Below are 24,768 nucleotides of genomic sequence, written 5' to 3'. Positions count from 1 at the left end.
TCAGTGGGATTTTCTGACATCTCTCATGTTCCTATCCATCACAATACAACACTAGCCACAGATGAATAAATCCTCCTCCAGGTCCGATATTAAAAGCAGGGAATCCTAACACCCAATCTGTGTTGAGGAAAAATCAGTGATGCAGAATAACTCCAGAGCTTGAGTTCATGAATAGGGAGGGAAAAAATGGATGATAAAAGTGTGTGTGTGTGGGGGGGGGGGGGAGCCAAATGCCTATGCCCACTCTCAGTAACATAATACATTGCTGCACACTTTTAATCTATACACAGGCTTCACTACCCAATATGCACCACTATGTTATATTCACAGATGGTGTATCAAGGGAGCACCGATGGCCAGTTACAGCAGTTCCTGCACTAATGCACTAATAGGAAGAGAGCTTTTGATTTCACGGTTTAAAACAAAATGACCCAGATATAATTACTGAAGCTTATTAATTTATTTGTTATGGGTCGGTAACCCTTCACAGACTATAGTGCTTGTTACAGGCAGAACCAAGAGGATTAAAGCCTTTAGTTTAGCACAGTTTGATTCCTGTATGAAAATTGGAAGAAACGAAGCACTAAATTGCATGTTTTATGATTGTATCTTATTAAGGAACAATTAATATTCAAATTCAGCAGTGCCAATTTGGGCCCAAGTAAAACTAGAAAAACAAAGGCTTTCTAAAGGATTTAATCTCACCATACATTATTCTTTCTTTTCTTTCTTTCCCTTATTGATCTCCTTATGAGTGCTTTTTACAGTTGTCTTATGTTTTTTAGTCATCTGTTTATGTTTTAGATTATACCTTTGGATTTATTTTATTCATTGTTGCTGCGTGAGATCTTTCTGGGGTCAAAGACAGGAGAGATCAAGTAAAATTTGTGTCTTATAATCACAGGTCAATTTGTAGAGAAGTAAGGCTTTCATCACTTATGTGTTTCGTCGCCAACTGGATATATGTCATGAGAGGCATATAATGAGCAGTAATAAAATATGAAATCATAGAATCAGCAGTGACTGCAAGGCCATCTAGTCTATCCTCTTGTCATGGAGATGTACACAACTAAAGCATTCCTGAAATATGTAGCATTCCCAATTTCTGATTTGCAAAATGCCTGAATAAGGACAGTTCATTATTCTCTGAGGCAGTCTATCCAAAGTCCAACTGCTCTGTCAGTCAAGAAATTCATCTTAATGATTAGATGAAATCTATTTTCCATCTAAACACCAAAGAGGTATCTCTTACGTCCCTATCAAATGTGGGATAAGACACAGAAAGGGGCCCATTCTGGAGTTGTTCTGAGCAGGTTTATGTGGGAGAATACAGTCTTCTAAACAATCAGCCACAGTAATACTTTGGTTATGTCCAGGAATGTGAAATGATTTTAACAAGGGACAATATTATTTGTGTAACTGGTTGCAATCAATGGTCTTGTAGTGTATACTTGACCAGTTGTATTTTTAAGGCATACCAATATAGAATGAAATACAGCAATCCATATGGGATGCATTGGAGGTTAGAGTAAATGAATACCCTCATCATGCTATTGAATTCAATACTATCAAGCCTATAACAAGTCTGACGATTTACGGCCCCATCTATGCTGCCATATAATGCAGTTTGAAACTGCATAGTATGGTCAGTGTGGGTTCATATAATGCAGTTTAGCTACCTTTGACTGTACTGTATGGGTCTACATGCACCATATAATGCAGTTTCCTATAACATTGACAATAATTTGTGCATGCAGTTTTACTTTAGACTATTGAAAAAAATATTCCCAAGATTACTTTCATGGATTTGAAACCTCAAACTTTTGTAATCTTGCCTGCTGTAAACTTGTGATTTTTGATCTGAGAATGTGAGGTAGTTAACAAAGACCTAGGCAACGTTGATGCCTAAGACTTTGATAGAGAAAAGCTGTTGTGTTGAATTTAACTGCTTAATTTTTTTACAGGATCTGGGCTATTACACACAGCTGTAATGCTTTCTCCAAATTGTAATAAGATGATGCATTTTTCTAGGGCAATAACACTGAACCTTACAGGTGATTATTTCACTGAAATGAATAGAGGTTTATTGTAACTAAGAATTGAAGGTACTTTAGGAGAAAGAAGAAACAAATTAGTTTCAACTTTTGCTTGGAAGCTTGAAAAGAACTCAAAGTTACCATACATTACCAAGAAAAACATGTTCATTTATCTATTTCTTTCTTCCCTAAATACTGACATTTCAATCTTTACTGGCTGTATGGTTGCCTCACACTCGCCACACCAGCCTTCTATTCCCACATCTCCCCTACACTACCATATAATCCAGACTATCTAAGCAGAAAATCCACATTATCATCTTTGAACTGGATTATATGAGTATATACTGTCATATAATCCAGTGAGACATGAGAGAAGCCTCCCACAAGATGGTAACACATACAGGTGTCCCTGGGCAATGACTTTGTAGATTACTGATTCTTTCACACCAGAAGCGACTTACAGTATGTTCACTTCTGACATGATAAAAAAAATCCAATTCAAAGCAGATAATCTGGATTTTATATGGCAGTGTAGAAGGGACCTCAGGAATACTCAAAGATAAATCCCTTTTTATTTCCCATATATCTCAAATTTTAATTTAACTGAAACACTATCATCAGTGCATATAAGTTTACTTTAAGTACACACCGTGTTTACTGGCTGTATGGTTGCCTCACACTTGTCATGCTTTATGCTTGATTTGTCCACCAAAACTATTCCAAGTGCATCAAGACCATTATTTTACTGATAATAATAATTTTCTGCCTTTATCCCACTCAAGGTGGCTTACAAAAGTTTAAACAGAATAAAGTAACAGTTCTTCACTAAGGGTGCATCTGCACTTAGAATTAATGCAGTTTGAAACCACTTTAATTGCCATGGCTCATTGCTACAGAATTATGGGAGTTGTAATTTTACAAGGTCTTTAACTTTCTCTGCAAAAGAGTAATTTTGTCTCACCAACTACAAAACTCAAAATTCACAGTTTCGAGCCACGGCACTGAAAGTGGTATCAAACAACATTGATTCTACACTGTATATTCACTCCAGATTTCTTCTTGAAAGTAAAAACAAGCCCTTTTCTTCCAACTGAAACAGATTGTTGAAAAAGTATGCAATTTTTGAAGGCTATTTACAATTCAGGGCTTATTCTGTGAAAACATCATGTGGTTATTTTGCACAGAAAACAACATTTTTTTATACAGGAAACAGCATTTTCTGTGTGAAAATTTTTATTCAACGAGAAATATTCACTCTGGTGTGGAAAATGTCTTCAGGACTTGTGTAGTCTTCTCTTGGTAAGTGCAGGGGGAAATGGAAGGCAGGGAGAGGGATATTGGCAGTGCCAATGGCCACCCCTGCTGATCTCAGATCAGCAAGGATGAGTATCTGGACACCCCCCCCCCCCCGAAAGATCCCAGGGTTTAGGCCAGCTGTGTGGCCCCCATCCCAAGAGAAAGTGGGATTTAAAATCCCAATTTCTCTTGCATTTTATGCCTGTCTGGAAGGGCCCTGAGAGTCACTTTACCATGTTAGAACTGCAAATCCCTTTGAGGTTGATAGGACAGAGAGAAGGATCTTCATAGAATATCTCAACCCACGGACTGGCTCATATAGGAGAATGTGGTTCTTAAGATAGGCTTTGTGCTACTTCCAACTCTAAAAAGAGGAGAACAGTATATTTTAATTTATTCCCACAAAGTCATCTGAAATGGGCTGTGCAAAGTAGAGCCCATGTACAGTATTTCTGCTTTCTGGTCCCATGCCCCCCCCCACCCCAACGTCTTTTACATTTACCCATGGAAATAAAACAGTAGTATTTTCATCCTTGGAAACTCCAGGGTTGTTTTGCTACCAAATGGGGTACAGTCTCACCAAACACTGAAACCAAAACTGGAAGTTCAATTCTAATGACTTGTTCTGATTTTCTTTTCTTTTTTGGTATGCAAAATTGAGTGAAGACCATGATTATAGAAAACTGATTCTAGGGAAGACAACTGGTTTCAGCCTTATTAAAGTTACCCAATGCTAATTTAAATTGTTTATTATTATGAAAAAAATAACTGTGCTTCAACTGTCAATACAAGATAAGTTAAATCACAATTGATTCTAGTGAACAGTTTCCAGTTTTTATGGTGAAAAGTGAACTGATGAGAAAGGGGACAACAGCAGAAAATAGGTAGCCAGGTGAAAAATAATCATATGAATCAATGCTATGTTCTAACACAATTGGTATTTCATAATAATATGTTCCAGATCAGGTCATAATAAGAACTTACATTTTAAACAATTGTGTAAATAAAATGATATCAAAGAAACAAATTCTGTTTCAGCTGCTCCAACTCCTCTTTTTTTTTTTTTTGCAATCTTGGTGATTTTGTTTATTGTTCTTGTTTTTATGTTTGCAAATCATTCTGAGATTATTGCTTGCTGGGAAATGTATACATATTTTAAATAGACAAACAAATAAACCTGCTAATTTAAATAAAAGTGCTGTCCAGATCTACTATAGGTTAAAAATGTAGCTTGCTTTCCAAACATCCAGAACAGTGCTTTTCATATTCTTTGATTTGGAAGACCAGCAAGTGTTATTTCTAATGTGCCAGGGACTGGTACAACATTTGCATCCATTGGTTAACTGGTCTTGATTTGTATGAATGGGAACAACTAATGGGATGATCAATTGAGCCATGGGAATATTCATTCCTATCAGAAAGGGGGATTGGTGGCTATAGCCTGGCAAGTGACTGTTGAAGAACTAACTGGTAAGTGCTAATAAACTTAGATATGTGCTGGACTGGATTATACTTTCCCTGAAAGAGAAGTTGAATAGTTTGGGATTAAATCAAACTTTATCCTTTGAAGTCCGGGTAGCTTCAGTGGTACAAAATGCCTTTGCCCAATTTCATTTGGCATGTCAAAAAATATAAAAAGATTGATTGATTGAATTTATATCCTTCCTTTTTTGCAAAATGGAATTAGTGGCCTAAATCTATGGTCTATTAACCTCTCATCTGTTCTATTTTAGTGTCCTTTGAGTATGGCTGTCCTTGAAAATGGTCTGAAAATTAGAGCTGATATAAAAAAAACAGCTTCCAGAAAGTGTCTGGGGCAGATGAAAATAAATCTGGGGTATTTAGTGAGACAAATCACACACCATGATGAGGGAGCTTGGTGTCCTTGTAATATGCCAGTGAACTATGTGTCTGTCTGTCTGTCTGTCTGTCTGTCTGTCTGTCTATCTATCTATCTATCTATCTATCTATCTATCTATCTATCTATCTATCTATCTATCTATCTATCTATCATCTTCTGGCATCAGACATATGCATACAGATTCAGAAAAGTGGGTGGTACAGCTTTTAGGAACACCTCAGAATTTCTAAAAGATCTGAAATTTTAATATTCTTTTGTGTTAACTCCATTCCTGCATTGACTGAAAAATTGGCATGTAAGGTAAATAATGTTTTGCATGTAAAAGAAAAATCTTTATGATTTTTATTAAAGATACAGTAATTATATATAATGGAAGAAACCAAAACTGACCAGGCTTTAAATGTCTAACTCTTAGAAGTCTAAGTATATATATACATATTTTAAAATACGCTCATTGGTATTTATCATGTAGGGGCATCTTTTTTTCACAGGCATCTCATTTTTAACCCTGAACAGATGCAACATATTTCCCTTTTTGCTGGAAGATAGCTGTACCTATTAAATGTAGCTGGTGGAGTGAGGGAAGCATTTCATGTCAGTTATTCATGTTATTTTGTGTCAAAAGCATTGCATAATAAATAAATTTAAAAGTGACAAAATAAAGGAAATCACAAGCAGCTAAATAGTTTTAGACCAAAAGCAGGCAACAGCGACCACATTGTCCGTAGCTTTAAACAACTCCTCCTCCGTACATGAGACTGGACATTGTGGGCAAGCATTCATATTCAGGTTAAAAAATAACTAATGGATTGAAAAAATAGCTTGGAAGTGGGTGAGGAGGGGGAAGGTAAGTCTGAAAATGTTTCTATACCTATTCCCTATAGATACATTATGAAAATGCCCAGAAAAGACTATAATTTGTGTATTGTCCTAAATACCATATATAAATAACTTGGAAGTGTTAATGTTCCTAATATAGCACTTTGTTCAAGAAAATAATTTTGTTGCTATCAAAACAATTAGAAAATTTCATAGGCTTAAAACTTATTTTAATTCCCAGAAGGGTTAGATCCATTAATTCAATTGAACTAATTATAAGGACTGGCAAAGCTTCCTATTGCATCAATGGATCCACTGTGGTTAAGACTTACAATTGGATTTAGGCCATCAATTTTCTAGGTAACACAAATAAAATATAATTTAAACTGACTAAAATGATTTCTAAGAAACAGGTAAAAAGAAATCGCAACCATTAGTCAGTTATGCACTCTTCATATTTAACCCTAAATGTGAGCAGATTTCAATCTCTTTATACAATTTTAATGAGTTAATTAATAATTTAAGTGTAATGAATTGTTTCCAAGCTGCAATCACTTATGCAATTAGTCTTACGTATAACTATTATGTGGCCAGTTTTGTGCTGTATTATGATTCTGGAGATTAGGCTTCAGTCCTCTGCTCAGCCATGAAAACCCATTGAATGACCTTATGTGAGTCACACACATCATGCCCCTCAAGCCTCCATGATATGTTCACCTTAAAGTTACCATAAGTAGAAATGACTGGAAGGCGACCCAACAACAGTATTAGATAGCATTACTGAAGGCTAAGCCAAAGCCACCCCAGAAAACTTTGTCTCATTTATGCATATATATTTGATAACTGTTAGGAAACAATTACATAATACTGCAAATATCACAGCATAACAGGCCAGATATGCCCCATGCTGTATGCTACAATATAGGACATTATTTTTGTTAGTATAGTTAGGACCTGAGTACCCATAAAATAAATGCATATAAGGCTGGTTGTACTTTACTGAAATAAAAGCAATTACTGTTATTTCTTTTGCTTTCTTGAGCACTTTGTTTGTATTTATTTATTTATTTCAATCATTTATACCCCGCCCTTCTCACCCGAGGAGACTCAGGGCGGTTGTAAAGTTGAATATATCACATAGAGGTCTATAGAAGTATCTTCTCCCCACTTCTCTGCCCTGCCGGCATGGTGTGTACACAGAGTCCCCTGGAGCCCATCATATGACTCAGGGCTACATCTGGTGGGGCCAGCAGCATGCTGGCAGCACAGAGAAAGCCACAAGAGGCAAAGAGGAAGTGGGGGACAGCAGGATAACATCATGTGAAGGAATGCCACAGCCCCCAACAGGTAGGAAATGCAACATGACACTCCCCCACAATTTCCCCGGCTCCTCAGGCTCAATGTGATGAGGTCCATATGTCTTGGCAAAGAACCGATTGCTCCTGAAAATTAACAACCTGTAGTGAAATAAAAAGACTCCACCCATGGATAGGGATGGCAAATCTTCATTTTTCTGTTGACAGCAATAAAGTAGTTTTCCAAATTTTAGCTTCAAGACACTCTGGAGTTTCCCTGTCCACTTCTTCCACCTGCAATGATGGAAAACTGAGTGTTTTTTTTTTTTGATACCTGCAGTGTAGCTTCCTCCAAAAAACTTCATTGTTCTCTGGAAGCTATGTAGCTCCTCCTGAGAACCGGACAGTCTGCTCTGGAACTGTACAGTTTCGATAGGGAAAAGACTATAGGTATATTTTGTGCAAGATTGCTTTTTAAAAGTAGTAAACAGCAATGTTGCACAACAAAAATGTTGATTGACAAAAATATTGGGCAAAATCAGCAAAACTGCATAACAAAATACATTACTATATATTGTGCAACACTGCTGTTTTATATGGAAACAATAGCAATGTCACACATTAAAAATGTTGCACAATAAAATAATATATGGCTGCCACCGCATTTGAGCCAAGTGTCTTTTCTTGCTGCAGCCATGACATGGAACGCTTCATTACATTTTTGTTTAAGGGTATGCTATGCTATTTTGTTTTACATTTTCATTATTTTCCTCAAGGATATAATGATAAACAATGTAGGCACATGAGAGTACATTTGTTCCCTTTGTGTGTAGCAAAATAAAAAATACTATGAGTGCAGGTTTTTATGGTAAAACTGTAGTTTTTCAAATTCCTGTGTTGATCTCAAAAATTTTATAGTTTGTGCTATCCAAGTAATAAAAAGAAAAGCTTCCACAATTTGAGTGAACTTTTGATGTGCTTTTTTACTGCCTAAGTTCTTCCAAGAGCCATGAACTCTAAATTTGACCCCAGTTAGGAAATTAATGAATGTATATTCCATATTTATCCCTGAACAGGATTTCCTAGGAACAAGGGTTTCCCTTTAAAATAGACCTCTGCTTTTAGGGAAGTGGAAGGCTAAATGTCTTATAATCTAGTTATGAGACCTTCGGTTTGACTGGAGCTCAGTGCTGAAAATAATATTTTTTTCCTTATATTTCAGGCCGTGGTCTGTTTTTTGTAGCCAATACTACTTCTGAGTGTTTTGCTAGTGCCTGGCTTGGGGTGTGCATGCCTGCATGCTGCTCTCTACTGGGCTAGCAGGATCATAGAGTTTGGGCTTTGTTTTTTCTCATTTGGGTTGAGATTTTGTCTCTAAAATCCGTTTTCTGCCATATTATGCAAGCCTCTCACAAATGTCTCCACTAACTTCCTAGGATTTTGAACTCTGAAGGAACACTGCGCTTGGGGATGAACTTTGGGAAAATCTTTCCATGGTCTTTCCCATAAATAAAAAGGTTCTGAATATGTGGTGAGGTTCTTTCCTCATGATGAATTATGTGATAACTTATTTGAATTTATTTCAGTGTCTTGTGGGTTTTGTGGCTATAAGGAAGTGGGCAAACCTTTTATAGTAGCCATATCATTCTGATGGCATGGGGTTGGACTAGATAGCCCATGTGGTCTCATCCAACTTGATGATTCTATGGTTCTATGATTATCTGTTAAAACTGAAAATTTCTAGAGTTGAAAACTGTCCTGGCAAGCAGTTTTTTCAGATGTGAAGTTAAAATCCAATGGTATATCAGGCTATTTCAGAAAGATGTTGGGTTAATGTACCTCTTTGAAAAACAGAATTATTTAAATAAGGCAATATCTAGAACACGTCTTCAGAAGAGTAATTGCTACAAGCAACTAGCTGCAGCTTACTTCATATGCAATTAAGCCTATGTCAGCCTCACTGGTAGGACACTACCATAACCATGGCCCTTTTTCTGGCTCTGCTTTTGAAATATATTTTATTCTATCTGCTGATTGAAGGAAGCTTTATTATTGTTGGCTCTGAATGGTTTAGATGTTGGTTAGGTGCCCTGCCTGGCTGGAAATATAGTGGCTACAAATGGCCTCAAGTCACCAGTTGGACAGCCCAAAAACTTCTGCAAGTTTGGTTTATAAGTGTTAGACCACTTCTAAGTATGGAGTAGTTTTCTGTGGAGGCCAGAAGATGCACATATGGCTGTAAGGGACTGCAGGTAGAATACAGACTTTGCTGATCCTTGTCTGAAACCTTTACCTTCCAATTGTTCTGACTGGACAGGAGCAGTCCTTATTAGTCCCCAGTTATGTTTCTATTTTCATTTGCTTCTAAAATGCCCCACTTGCTCTCTTCTCACTTTGCTTCAGTGCCTGTAATGTAATTCCAAAGGGCAAAAGTCGTTTATATTGAATTAACTCAGCAGTAGAGAGAGGAGAGAATGGACCAGGAAAAAGCAAACTGCTGCAGCCTTCCTCTAGCTTCTCTGTTCTTCCTTATTAATAATGTTTGGCATCTTAACCATGTTCGAATGTTGCTCAACTCTACATGTCATTATTGTTGGAGGATATGTGATACTAATATAAACACAAGAATAGAACCACAATAATTACATTTATCTTTTTCTCTCTCCTTGATCCCCCCCCCCCCCAAACATATATCATCACCCTCTGTGGGAAAAGCCTAACACAATGCCTCTGTGCTAGACTGTAGTTCAGGCCAAGGAATGGCCACTCAGCTTCAGCACTGAACTTTCAGGTTTGCCCTGACTTGATTTTACTTCAGGTCTGGCTCAGCTGTACCTGTGAATCTCTGCTGGCACAAACAGTGAGCATTTTGTTAAAAGGCAAGGAAGAAAACATGAGGACTATTCTGGGCGTGTGAGAAGCCTGGAGATCATGGTTGAAAGTCTCACTGTATCGCTTACATGAGGTAAGGAGATGGAATGAACGCTTTCACTTCACAATTCATAGTATCCAGCCAGTGTTGTACAGAGTCCTCTTAACAGACACACTACAGTTGTGTGGAGAACATGGTAAAAAGACCTGGGAAGGTATGTGTGACCCTGTTAGAAAGGTGAATAAGATGACAGTGCTCCCAACTTGTTGGAGTCTTCATTACTAATAAATTTAGCAATTGTTTTCCTCATTGGTTGAAATGTTCAAATACAGAAAGGACTCCAAAAGCTTTTTATAAAGCAGAATTGATTGTTTCCCAAGGCGCTGATCCAGTGTGGCTGAAAAGGCATGATTCCAGGTCCTCAGTAGGCCTTTAGAAGTGCTGAGCTTTTCAGAAGTGTAAAGGATTACACATTTGTGTTTCAAAAGCTGCCCCTTTCCTCCTAAATTCCTGCTGCCAGCTCTGCTCCTCATGCTCTTCGTTCCGCTCAGCTCCCGTTCCAGCAAATAGTGCCAAAATCTCATTCTCCCTTTCTTTCAGGCTTTCTTTTTCTTTTCTCATTAAAAGACACAAGCAAAAATAAGCGTGTGTCAGAGTGCGTTGCCATGGCAATAATGTGAAAATGAGGCATTGGTGTTGATCTGAGTCCATCTAAACTTTTTTTAAAGGTCTTTAAAGAACAGGAAGGGAGCACAGAGAAGGGGAGAAAGAGAGCAGGAGAGCAAAAGGGGGAGAGAGAAGCCTGAAAAAGTGGCACGAAATAGCTGGAAATGCATTTGGGCTGACATAATTCCCCTTTCCCACAGTGGTCATTCACTTGGGAGGCTCCAGTGTCCATTCACTGTCTTAAAGCTAGCTTTTCAGAGCCTAGGGAGGCCATCTTTCCCTGCCTGAATGCCTTTTTTGTTGCAAAACAGTGAACTGTTTCTGAAGCCCAGCATAAAGGAGGTGAGTAATTCATTTCAGTTGCCAGGAAGTCTGAGCTACTTGTGAGCTAACAATAGTAAACTTTATCTCCCACCCTGAGCTGAAGGTTCCAGCTGTAGGTCCCGAATTCTAATAAGGGCCTTTTCCTCATGCCTCTGAGGTTATGGTAATATTTTAAACATCTTTTTTCATTAGGACACAGCCACAGCTACAACTGCGGCAGTCAAGGCAAGGGCTGTGTTGAATGACGATTGGAATGACAGGAGGATTAAAAAGGGATGAAGGAAATATCATTTTAAAAAATCATCCAGATAGATTTCCTATTTAATGAAAGTCAGTGAAAAATAGAAAACCTGTGTTGAGATGAATGTGTTATTAATCTCTAAAACAACTGAGATTTTTTTTCCTCTCCATGTTTGAAAAAAGATGACATCTTATTTTCTAATTTGGAGTTTGCCTTCTTTCTCACCTCCAACTTTGCTTTATACTGGAAGGATGATTGGTTAGTAAAAACTAAATTACAGAGTGAATCATTGGGACTTACTATGAATATGTTGGGGTTTTCGTCTGAATGCTGATTTGGGTGTCAGCGGAAATGCTGCTGAGAAAGCCTACACAATGACAACCAATATGAATATAACTAGAGATTCACACATCAAGCTACCAAAAGCCAAAAACGATGACTGCTTATAAAGAAGCCATAAAATGGAACATCATTTTTCAAAGAAGATTATCTGGAGTTTGCTGAGAAATGAATAAGGCAAGATTCATGATAGAAAAAAAACCATGTTAGTGACTTCTGACCTCAGATCTAACATGTTGAAAACAATTCCCTTTTCTTGCTTTTAATGTAATGGTCAGCAAGATCACATTTCTTTTTCAGGGTGTCTGTTTAAATGTTTTGGCTCTGTGAAAGACAAGCCCATTCAAATGGCTCTTCCATACTTTTGGCTGTCATTCCATCCCCATGGTGCTTTGAGGCAAGACTTTAGAAATGCCTGGACAGAAACAAAGGCAGCCAAGCATTTCTGCAACTTCCTCTTAGCATGCTGTTAATTAGGGGGGGGGGAGAGATTAATTCAAATATGAATACAGATCTGAATGAATTTGATCTAGAAATTGAAACAAAGACATATTGGCATTCCTTATTAATAACAACAGTATGCTTTTGATGTGAAGGGTATCTTCAAAGAATTATGTGGGAATCTAGTAACTGTATGGCCTTTTCCATTGATATGCACAACTAATTGCTGGATCTTGGTAAAGGGTTTATCTTGTTAATGTGGGATTTGTGTATTGGTAGTGTTTAAATGAAATTTGTGACTTGCCTGTATTGCATACTGACTGCATCAGCCAGAGTGTACTATAGTCTGGAAATAGTTAATTACTGAGAAGCTGTGATGACCTTGATGTGTGGCTGGAGCTGGGGAGTGTCCAGACACAAGTGTGTATGCATTACTGATTGCATCAGATCTGTTCTGTTCTGCTCTGAGTTGAGTTGAGTGCTGTCTGCCTAGGTGTTAAGTCCTGTGTCTATTGTCTGCAAGTCTGTTTGTCTTGATTATTACCGAGGTCAGTAAAACTTTGTATATAGTTTTACCAAAGTCTCTGGATGTCACTTTGTTCTGCGTTCCACTGACTCCATCCAACTACTGCTGCGCTGCAATTACTCTGACATATCTCTCCCACTCCCATTGGTAAGAGAGATAAGGCATCTCATTTACTTGAAGAGGCAATCTGTTTACTCTAATTCAGGCCAACTCCACACAAGGCTTTAGCATGTGCCCTACTGGGTTTAAGAAACCTGGTTGGGCATGGGTTAAAATCCCCACACCTCCCTCCAAAACCCATGCTTTCCTGGAGGGGGGTGTCTAGATGCCCTGCCAGTCCTTCTGGCAGGGCACCCAGACATCAAATAAAGTCCCCCAGAAAAGGGCTAAAAATAAAACATTGCTCACCTGGCCACCGTTAAACTGCAGCCAGTATCCTCCTAGAAATGATGCACCAGGGGAGGGGGCAAGGGGCGATTTTCCTCCTCACCCTCCCTTCTCCTGGCATGTCATTTCTATGTGCCAGGAGGACTCCAGCAGCCTGTTAATGGTGGCCAGATAAGTTTGTTTTATTTTTAGGGGTTTTATAAAGGGTTTTGGGGAGGAGGCTACAACCCTCTGGGTATTCTGGGCTGATTCAGCCTGGAAAACCCAAGAGGGTGGTCCCCACAGGGCCCATACCGGAATAAACGTGGGTCTTTCAGGAAGACATAGGTCTAATTCAGTGCATAATTAATTCAGGACAAAGCAGAGTTTTCCTACTCAGTCCCAAATCAATTTGGTTTTACTGGAGACATCATTTGGATGTCTCCAATAAAACCACGGGAGTTCCTACATTATGGGTCCTGTCTGTATGGGTCCTCAGTGTTTCCCAATCTTTGGTCTTCCAAATATTTGGGACTTCAATTCCCAGAACCACAGCCAGTTTAGAGAATTGTCAGAAATTATGGGAGCTGTATTCTGAAACACTTGGGGGACCAAAGGGATTATGGGGTCCTAATCCAAAGCATTTGTGAGCTATGAAGTTGGGTCTGGTCTGGGAGAGTTTATTGGGTTGCAAGAAAGAAAAAGGACTTTCAATGAATACGGGAAGGGGATTTGCAGATAAAAAACAGCCAATAACAAAACTTTGTTGCTGTTTAATTGTAGCTGGAAGGCAGCAATGACACAATCTGTCAAAGGATGGAAGTGGCTTAATCATCTTGAAGCCAATGGCAGTCATACATTGTGAATTTGGCTCACTTAGGCTTATTCATCCCTGAACTTTCATATGGGGTCTTATTGCTGTAAGTATGAGCTCTCATTATCTAGGGAATACAGCTGATGGGTATGGTTTCTCTATAGGTAAATGAAGTGTAAATATTTTTTTGCCCAGTTAAGTTACAAGTTGTTGGGAATGGCATCACAGGGAAGCATCAAAGACAAGAGACAATTGCCCATCAAAGTCTATGAATTGACATGAAGTTATAAAGCTTTGAGGATGCTTCTAGGTGAGATGCTATACAACTTCAGGAGTGCAATGTGGACAGAAGGAGGAGGAGAAGGAGAGAGGGAGGGAAAGAGGGAGGGAGGGAAAGAGGGAGAGAGTAGTTCTGTCTCACCTAGAGAAAGCTTGATTGTAGACTGGTGAAGACCTCCAGATTCCCAGCTTTCTCATCTGGGAATGTTTAGTTAGCTACTTTAGGAGTTAATATTTATTTTTAGCATTAGCTGAAAATAACCTAGTCTGTTTTGTAACTTCTCCTGAAGGAAGTTGCCTCTGTATAAAGGCACCCTTTTGCTAATTTAGATTGCTTGCTTAGAACAAGCTTTTTTTAAAAAAATCATCTGTCATAATCATTTTATGTGTCTTGCTTAGTGCATATGCATATAAGATTCTCATCTCCCACAAGGTTAGACAGAAGGAAAGTCACTGCATAGCCATAAGTGAAAAAAGTGAGTTAAGTCCCTCAGTAACTTCTCAACGAGTCACTCACTCACTCAGTGGGTGGCGGCATCTCAAAGGGCCCCATTTCCTACTCCAGAGCAGGAATTGGGATAATTTAGGAGTGTGTACATTGCCAAGAACACGGCCTTCAAATGTAGAATCATAGAACCATACATTTTGAAAGAGACTCCAAGGGCCATCCAGTCCAACCCCCTGCCATGCAATTAAGAGATGTCAAGGGATGGCAGACCAAATCCCACAGTGCTTCAGTCTAATTCATCTGGCTAGATTGGATAAACTGTACTGTAACCTAAAGAGCCAGACCAACTGCTGTTGTAAAAGTAAAATCTTCACTAAAATGGGACCTCAAAGCTTATTATCTGTCATTAAAAGAATTGAAATTGTCACCTATGACCTCACCACATGACAAATTTTTAGCATCCTAGGACGTTGCCATCCCAGTTAAGCTATGAAGACCCACACCACCCATCATATGACATAGCCTCATCTCTGGTGGGGCTCTGTTGCTCTACTGGGCTGCCAACACTGTGTCTCATTTGGAACAATGGGCTGCCATGGGGAAAAGCCACCCAGTGATGCTTCCCCATGTGTGATGGGTGGCAAATCAGCATGGAGGACCTCATCAATGTGATGAGGTTCATAGTGGTCTTCAATTTGCCACATCTGAGACAAAAAATTGAGGGGAAAAAGCTAGATGCCATTGTTATGTGCACCAGAGAAAGTAAGATATAAGGTGTGGGTGAAGAATCATTTCATGATTTTGGGAGGAGTTATTCATAAAACCATACCAAAGGCTTTTTATTCTGTAGTATGAGTACACATTAAAAATAATGTAAAGCTGGGAATCCAGGTTCTCTGGGCTGGTAGGTGGTCTTGATCTGAAGTAAATGAACTGATGATGAATATATGATATGTTGTCATATCAGTCAAATACAAGATGTTATATCACATCTAACAATTCTCAGTGACAAAAAACAAAATAGCTCTTATTATACATGCCTATGACAAATGGAGTGAAAATCAGAAGATTATTTTATGATTTTACAGTCATCTTTTTATTATATCGGTCTTTGACTAAGGAGTTTCACTAAATAATAATTGAAAAAGAATACACCCTTAAATATGTTTATATACTTACAAAGTTAATTTATCTTAGGAAACATGGTATGGCATTCTTATTCTTGCAGTTTTGTTGTTCTCATAAAAGTAGCCAAATGCTTTAATGTATATATCAAAAAGCTCAGATGGTACCTTGAATCCAATTTGGGTGGGTTTTTCTTTAGAGAAATAGATCTCAACTTGTTGCCCCCACTTGTATTGTACCATAACTTCCACATCAACAGCAGTAACACAGTCCAACACATGAGATAAAGGCAAAGGATTAGAAAGGCTGTGCTAGATGATTGGTTTGGTCATTTTAAAGAAATAAGAACATTCATGAAAATCCCACTTTATATTATGGTATAGAAAATGTGGAACTGTGGTGAAGTCAACAGCTCAAACCTTCATTTTCAATCTTACCTGCTGGCAGGGAACAATTTGAAACTCACACCAATTTGAGGCTGGTATAAATCTTTCCAAGTAACACTTTGCAAGCAAGATACTGAAAACAGTCAAATGATTCTTTCACTTGAATATCCAAGCAAACTGAAGGGGGTGGGGAAATGCTACTGGAGGGTGAAAGAAATAAAAAAAGAGAAAAATATGTGATTTTCCAGAAGTAGGTTAGAAACACTGCCGGAAATCTAAAGAAAAGAGCCAAGATTAATGCAAGGGATGGCAGAAAGAAAGATTGGCTAGAGCAAGTGCAAAACACTTAGAAAGAGAAGGGCAAAAACAGAGCTGTCTCGTTGAATGATTTCGAGGTAGATATAACTGTGAGGCACTGTAAGCAGGATTTGTGTTAAATCTTTATCTTGACATTGAGAGATGGCATTTAGACTATAGCTTTTTGTTCCTTGTTTCACAAATGATGTGCATGTTTTTATGTGTATATGTGCTTGTGTGTACATATGCTTACTGGCATATTCCCCTCTCTGTGACAGCAATCTAATTTCAACTCTAGCTCTCCTCTTCCTTCCTTTCTCTCTCTCCTTTCTCCTCTTTATCCCTTTTTGAGGCAGGAAATATTAAATTCTAAATCTGATTGGTCTCAGTGTTGCTTACCCCAGGGCAGCTTTTTTAGGCTTATGAAAACTGCCGTCAGTTGACATTGTCATCCCTGTCATCAAGTGAGTGAGAGTAAAATCCTCACTATTTCCATTCTAACTAGACAATAAGGCAGAGGAACTGGTAAATGCTGAGGTAGGGCAGATTTCTGTAGGGAGGTTTTAGAGACTAAAGCTCTCCCAACCTCCTCTCCGCCCTGCATCGGTTTCATGCTCGGCTGTGTTGCTGCTGATGCCACTGACTCTGTCAGGGTATTTTTGTTTTGATTAACAGATCCCTTCAAAAGGAATTGGGAGGGAGGGGGGTTGTACAGGCCCTGTGGCCAATGAAGATAATTGAGTAGCTGAGGATTATGTATATCCTCCTGTTTGCCACACTGCATGCTTTTATTTCCACTTGTCATTTTTGATACAAAGCTCTTGTTTGGATGGGAAACAAATGGGCATGTCATTGGTGATTTTACCAGCCTCCACACACAGATACTTTACAAAATGGGGATGGGGAAGAATTTAGTTTGTCTTGCATTTAACATAAATGTATTAAATTACAATGGTTGCAAAAGTTACTTTTGGGGGCTACATTTCCCAGAATCTCACAGCAGCTTGTCCACCAACTATACTGGTTGAGGGAGGAGATTTTGAAAGTTGCAGCATGAAAAAAAGTTTTCCCCCATGCTCTCTTGAATTCTTAATTCTAGTTTGCAAACTGGAATGTGCTTGGTTATATATATATATATATATATATATATATATATATATATATATATAAAATATATTATATATATATATAACATATATTTGCAATGCATTTTTTTAGGCAATACACACACACAAACACACACACACACACACACACACACAACTGTATCTCTACAGGAGAAGCACATGTAAACATATTAATTTGTATATGGGATGTCTCTACCAAGGATTTTTTAAATAATAATAATAATAATAATAATAATAATAATAATAATAATAATAATAATAATTTATAATCCGTCCGATCTCCCCAGGGGGACTCAGGGTGGTTTCCAAATAAAAAGTGGCAAACTTTCAATGCCATAATAAAAAACAGACAAACAAAAACAATAAGTAAAACAACATCAATATAAACTTATAAAATAAGTACTTAAATAAACATAATAAATCTCATCAAACACATTTGCAACATAATAAAATCTAAACAACTAAAATGCATTAAAAGTATAGAATGGTTTCCAGCAGCTAACAGAGCCAGGGTGGGTTTCTAGTATCCAAGAGAGGTTATATATTAAGATGTTCTAGTCCTCCTCCTCTGCATTGGCTAGGGCGCATAGATGGATTTTCACAATTTTTTTAAAGGAGAGGAGAGAGGGAGCAATTTTTATTTCTTTGGGGAGGGAGTTCCAGAGGCGGGGGGCAATCATAAGGCAAATAGGTTTTTTACAGAGTATGCAAGAAAATGCGTGGTGGTATGCATGTGTTAAACATCAGATCACCTTCAGAAGGTTTGAGGTGAAGATCTGCTGCCTATGAAGTTAGCTCTGTTGTATACAGGTATGAAAATGTGGACTCACCTTGGTTGTCTTCAGAATATTCCTGGACTCTTGGGATTTATTATGTGTTATTAACTGCTTCAAATAGAGCTGAATTTGCTTGAAAGTTCAGAGTATCCTGTGGGTGCTTTGGGGCAATGTGGAGAGCAGGATCGAGTCCCATTTAGATCTGTTTTACTGTCCACATGAGACACATCCCCTTTCACCTGAGCTAATCAGTGCATTCATATTGCTATCATGGTCACTCCCAGTGAGTCACGGAGCTACATGTGAGTTCGTGGTCATCACAGGCACTCCATTTGGACATCAATAGAGGTGTCTACATAGACAGGAAGAAGGTGGGAATATGTAGTCTTGGCTCTGCTGGATGGACACCTACCCACTGCTACAGAGAGTTTAGCAAGGTGAGTGTGGCTACCTCAAGGGCCAGTCTGGGAAATATCTGCTCCAGGCTGACTTCAGAATTATCAGCTGGTGCAGACTCCCACTTAATCACATTCCTAATCACATTGGACCCCCTGAGAATAAAAAAGCAATTGGAACGTTCCCCATTTGAAAATACAGTGGATCTTGAGAAAACCTTAGCACCTATGTCTCTCCAGTATGAAGATCACAGCCCAAACTGTTGGAAGTGAGCACTGAATTCCTGGGTCTCCTGGGAAAGAAGAGCGGTATATAAAATAAATAAATAAATAAATAAATTAGATAGCCTCTCTATATTGTCATGGTTGAATTTATAATTAACTACCTTGCCTATAAATAGTTCCTTTCAGAGTTCTTTGTGTAGGTAAGATTAGACTGTCTGTAAATATGTCCTCAGTTAAGCAGAGAGATATTTGTTTCTAAATTACACCAACAGTAAAAAAGGAAGCAAAGACAATCTCGGAACTTGAAGGAGAATTGAATAGCCTCCCTGACCTCCAGAAGGAACAAAATGTTGACATAAAAATAAAACAAGGCTATAGAAAATTGGTCTTATAGACCTCCTAACAGTAAACTGATGTCGGAAACAGGAGGATTAAAACCTGAAGAAAGATAAAAGCACATAGTGGTTTCTTATTGACAATATTTTTCCCCAAAAAAATAGTTTGTTCTCTAACTTCAAGGACACAAGTTGTTCTTTTCTTCGCCTCTAACTCTTTTAGTGTAAACAGCATTAAAAGGTCATGAGAGCCAAATGGATGATAGAAAAGTGTTAGATTTTGTTTGAATCCTATCATTTTTATTTATACATTTTCCAGACCATATGCTCTTTGCACAGAAAGAAATTGTGATGACAGGGTAGTGCGGGAGCAAAGGGTGGAGGACTGAGTAATCGGGATGGAAAGACTATTTGAAAAATTGACATATATAAAGAGTTTCTGAAGCATCTGGATATTCTGGCAAGATAGAATCTTCACAATTCAAGGATTATTATGTGTGAAAAAATAGGCTTTTGCACAGAAAAGGCATTTTCTACAAACAAATTAAAATGCTTGTACAAAATTTCCTACATTAAAAAACATATTTACTGCATAAAATACATGTTTTGCAAAGAATATGTATTTTTAAAATCCTGCTCATTTTTCAATATTTTTCTTATTGCAAGATGAAAAACAGTAAAGTTATTCATTTTTGTTAGTGAATATGAAACTAAAAGCAGACATTTACAGGTGACTGAGACAATGTGCAAAGGAGACTGCCGAGCAGGTGCAGGAGAGGGAATTATAGCCCCTACATGTCTGACCACAGTGAAAAGCCCCATCCAGGTTGCTCTGGCCAGGCCCACCAGTCAATGACTCAAATGACGTTTAGATTTATTGGCTGTTAGATCCTACTTCCCCCAGATCTGCAAGATTCTGCATGCAGATGCATAGTGCAGCTCCTGGGAAGAAGAAGACAGCAAACTGCCATAGCCAAATGAACCATCAGCGCTGTGTTGTGTTCCCAACTGGAACTACAAGAATACTGCCTGGTGAGTCACACAGCACATTAACCAACATAAATGCAAATTTGCCACCAAACTTTGTCAGCACCTTCTTCCAAAAATGTCTGCCATTGTGTAGAAAACACAAAATAAAGAAATATAACTTCCCGTATTTCTTTAATTATAACATGCCGTTGATTGCAAGATGCACATCATTTTTATGTTTATAAAGGAAACAGTGAATCTTAGAACTGAAGAAATACAGTATTATATGCTTTTAACTGTCATACTTTCAAGCAATATAGTTGGAGAGTAATGCTGGGATTTCTCTTCAGGACTGGACGTTAGAGCTGTCTATGAACAAAATCCAACTACCCTCTCTGAGGTTTTTCCTACATGATGCTTAGCATTTTGGAACCCCACTGTCTTTGATTTATTTTACTGAAGTTTGTTATCCATGTTGCTGAATCAGTTCAAATTACTTTTGAACCAGACCAATCTGAACCCACTCCACATCCAATTGAACACAGGCATCATCATGATTGTTCAAAATTGACCAAGTTTGGTTCAGGATGTGGCAACATCAGTTTTGTAATCTCTGCTTTTATCATCTATGATGCGTGAGAAGAAAAATAAACTGAGAAAAGACAAGATGCGGTGGAATGAGAAACTTAAAACAATTTCTCTCAGTTTTACCTAAGCTGGATATTTTGTTCTAGCTGTCAACATTGATTTCCCATTTTGTTCAATTATAGGTTCTTGTCAAGAGACACTCTGGTACATTTGTACCATCAGTATATATTTGTTATTGTGGGAGCTTCTACCTTTAGAAATACTAGCAGAAACTAGATTTCTCTTCTTGAGAAGTTTACTTGCACATGAATGTTCTCTGGTGTTCTTTTACATTGGAATTCATTGTCCACAGGACTGGAACAATAAAAACCAGGAAGCGGCGTTCACTATGAACCTTATCAAAGGGAATTAGCTATGGTGGGTGAACAATAACTTTAAATGGCAAGACCGCAAAAAGAGCTAGGGTTGACAAAGGCAAACCAGTAATTACAATATTAGCATTCTGCATACTGAATATTAATATTATTTGAAAATATTATAAAGCATTTGTTTTCAACAGCACCAATAATCTGTGTGCACAATATATAATCCTATAAAGAGGAAAGAGGTTTCACAATGGGAATCTAATGAAAAGGTCTGTACGAAGAACTGGAGAGATTTAGGCCCCTTCCACACTGCCCTATATCCCAGGATCTGATCCCAGATAATTTGCTTTAAACTGGATTATATGAGTCCTCACTGTGAGACAACCTGGGATCATAATCTGGGATCAGATACTGGGATATTGGGGCAGTGTGGAAAAGATCAGAGAGAGTCTGATAGAGTTTAGGAAAGTTTTTAATCTGCCATTCTCCAAATTCTCCAGACTTCATGGCCAGTGACTCAACGATATCATTGTTCCTCATTCAGTCTTTGTTTTTTGGAATGAAACTGCCTCCATCAGGCTTTTAAAAAGGCATCTCTTGGTTTCAAGGGATTCCTTTGAGTCCCATATGGCTCCACACATATAGGACTCAAAGGATTTTGTATAGGTCAGAATTTTTGTCTGACCCATGGAATATATTTATTTTTTTTCAAGTGAAAAATCATCTCTTTCCCCACAAAATGCTGCTTCGGGGAGGGTGAACATTAAGTTACAAATCTCCAACAGCAATACTGAACACCAGTCATAATATATACTGTTGTTTTATTGCAGCATCTATTTTGAAAGTGAAAATGGCTACATGAAATAACATAAGATTCACTAAGCACTGAAAACATATTTTGATACATTTAATTGGCATAATTAAGGGAGGAAACCTATACATACCTACTTGCTCTTATAATTTAATAATTTCAGGGAGATATTTCTATATAGATGAATTTAATTGGATTACCCAGATAAATGCCCTTGGGTTTAATTCCTTAGTACATTTACTTAGTATCCCCACTGAAAAGATATATTTCTGGGTAAACATACTTGCATTGTAGATGTCATTCTATTTGTTTGGCTGCACTGATTTCATGAATAGCTGAGCAGACCATTATTTGTCAGATCAAAATGCCGCAATGTTATTTTAGAATCATAGAATCATAGAATCATAGAATAGTAGAGTTGGAAGAGACCACATGGGCCATCTAGTCCAACCCCCTGCTAAGAAGCAGGAAATCGCATTCAAAGCACCCCCGACAGATGGCCATCCAGCCTCTGCTTAAAAGCCTCCAAGGAAGGAGCCTCCACCACGGCCCCGGGGAGAGAGTTCCACTGTCGAACAGCTCTCACAGTGAGGAAGTTCTTCCTGATGTTCAGGTGGAATCTCCTTTCCTGTAGTTTGAAGCCATTGTTCCGTGTCCTAGTCTGCAGGGCAGCAGAAAACAAGCTTGCTCCCTCTTCCCTATGACTTCCCTTCACGTATTTGTACATGGCTATCATGTCTCCTCTCAGCCTTCTCTTCTGCAGGCTAAACATGCCCAGCTCTTTAAGCCGCTCCTCATAGGGCTTGTTCTCCAGACCCTTAATCATTTTAGTCGCCCTCCTCTGGACGCTTTCCAGCTTGTCAACATCTCCCTTCAACTGTGGTGCCCAAAATTGGACACAGTATTCCAGGTGTGGTCTGACCAAGGCAGAATAGAGGGGGAGCATAACTTCCCTGGATCTAGACGCTATTCCCCTATTGATGCAGGCCAGAATCCCGTTGGCTTTTTTAGCAGCCGCATCACATTGTTGGCTCATGTTTAACTTGTTGTCCACAAGGACTCCAAGGTCTTTTTCGCACACACTGCTGTCAAGCCAGGCGTCCCCCATTCTGTATCTTTGATTTCCATTTTTTCTGCCAAAGTGAAGTATCTTGCATTTGTCCCTGTTGAACTTCATTTTGTTAGTTTTGGCCCATCTCTCTAGTCTGTCAAGATCGTTTTGAATTCTGCTCCTGTCTTCTGGATTGTTAGCTATCCCTCCCAGTTTTGTGTCGTCTGCAAACTTGATGATCGTGCCTTCTAACCCTTCGTCTAAGTCGTTAATAAAGATGTTGAACAGAACCGGGCCCAGGACGGAGCCCTGCGGCACACCACTTGCCACTTCTTTCCATGATGAAGACGACGCATTGGTGAGCACCCTTTGGGTTCATTCGCTTAGCCAATTACAGATCCACCTAACCGTAGTTTTGTCTAGCCCACATTTTACTAGTTTGTTTGCCAGAAGGTCGTGGGGGACTTTGTCGAAGGCCTTACTGAAATCCAGGTACGCTACATCCACAGCATTCCCTGTATCGACCCAACTCGTAACTCTATCGAAAAAAGAGATCAGATTAGTCTGGCATGACTTGTTTTTGGTAAATCCGTGTTGACTATTAGCAATGACCGCATTTGTTTCTAAGTGTTCGCAGACCACTTCCTTAATGATCTTTTCCAGAATTTTGCCTGGTATTGATGTGAGGCTGACCGGACGGTAATTGTTTGGGTCGTTCTTTTTTCCCTTCTTGAAGATAGGGACCACAGTCGCCCTCCTCCAATCTGCTGGGACTTCTCCCGTTCTCCAAGAACTCTCGAAAATAATTGCCAGTGGTTCTGAAATAACTTCCGCTAGTTCCTTCAGTACTCTTGGATGTAGCTGATCTGGCCCTGGGGACTTGAATTCGTTTAGAGAGGCCAAGTGTTCCTGGACAACTTGTTTCCCTATTTGGGGTTGGATTTCCCCCAATCCTTCGTCCATTCCGTGTTGCTGAGGTTGAAGATGGCTTTCTTTTTCTGAGAAGACCGAGGCAAAGAAGGCATTAAGTAGTTCTGCCTTTTCCCTGTCCCCTGTCGCCATCACCCCATCTTCTCCTTGCAATGGCCCTATCACCTCCTTTTTCTTCCTTTTTCTACCAACGTAAGCAAAAAAGCCTTTTTTGTTGTTTTTTATGTCCCTGGCAAGCCTGAGCTCATTTTGCGCTTTAGCCTTGCGAAACTTTTCCCTACAGATCTTGGCTATACGTTTGAATTCTTCTTTGGTGATTTCTCCCCTTTTCCACTTCTTGTGCATGTCACTTTTGAGCTTTAGCTCAGTTAGAAGTTCTTTGGACATCCATTCTGGCTTCTTTGCACTTGTCTTATTTTTCTTCTTTGTTGGCACTGTTTGCATTTGCGCCTTGAGTATTTCACTTTTGAAAAACTCCCATCCATCCTTAACTCCCTTGTTTTTTAATATCGGCGTCCATGGAATGCCGCTCAGTAATTCCTTCATTTTTTGGAAGTCAGCTCTCTTAAAGTCCAGAATGCGTGTTTGACTTGTCTTAGTTTCAGCATTCCTTTGTATTGCAAACTGCAGGAGCACATGGTCACTTGCCCCTAAGGATCCAACCACTTCAACTGTATTGATCAGGTCTTCCACATTTGTTAAGATTAGATCAAGAGTTGCTGATCCCCTTGTTGCCTCTTCTACCTTCTGGACCATAAAATT

At 38.8% G+C, this 24,768-nt stretch overlaps 1 protein-coding gene across 3 annotated transcripts in view; it reads left to right on the top strand.

The window, feature by feature from the left end:
* The first annotated feature begins 10,712 nt into the window (after positions 1-10,712).
* LOC134297811 (uncharacterized) overlaps positions 10,713-24,768 on the top strand; it is a 68,086-nt gene continuing 54,030 nt past the window's right edge. Inside the window, exon 1 of one of the 3 annotated variants that reach the window (XR_010004686.1) lies at positions 10,713-11,190. The gene's annotated coding sequence lies outside the window, so the exon portion shown is untranslated. Of the gene's footprint in view, positions 11,191-13,488; positions 14,006-24,768 lie in introns of those variants that run through there. The other 2 variants (XR_010004684.1, XR_010004685.1) reach the window with 2 other exon arrangements.

The sequence above is a fragment of the Anolis carolinensis genome, chromosome 1 (assembly GCF_035594765.1).
Source record: "Anolis carolinensis isolate JA03-04 chromosome 1, rAnoCar3.1.pri, whole genome shotgun sequence".
NCBI lineage: Eukaryota > Metazoa > Chordata > Lepidosauria > Squamata > Dactyloidae > Anolis > Anolis carolinensis.
The sequence above is the reverse complement of the archived record's forward strand: the minus strand, read 5'-3'. Positions and strand labels throughout refer to the sequence as shown.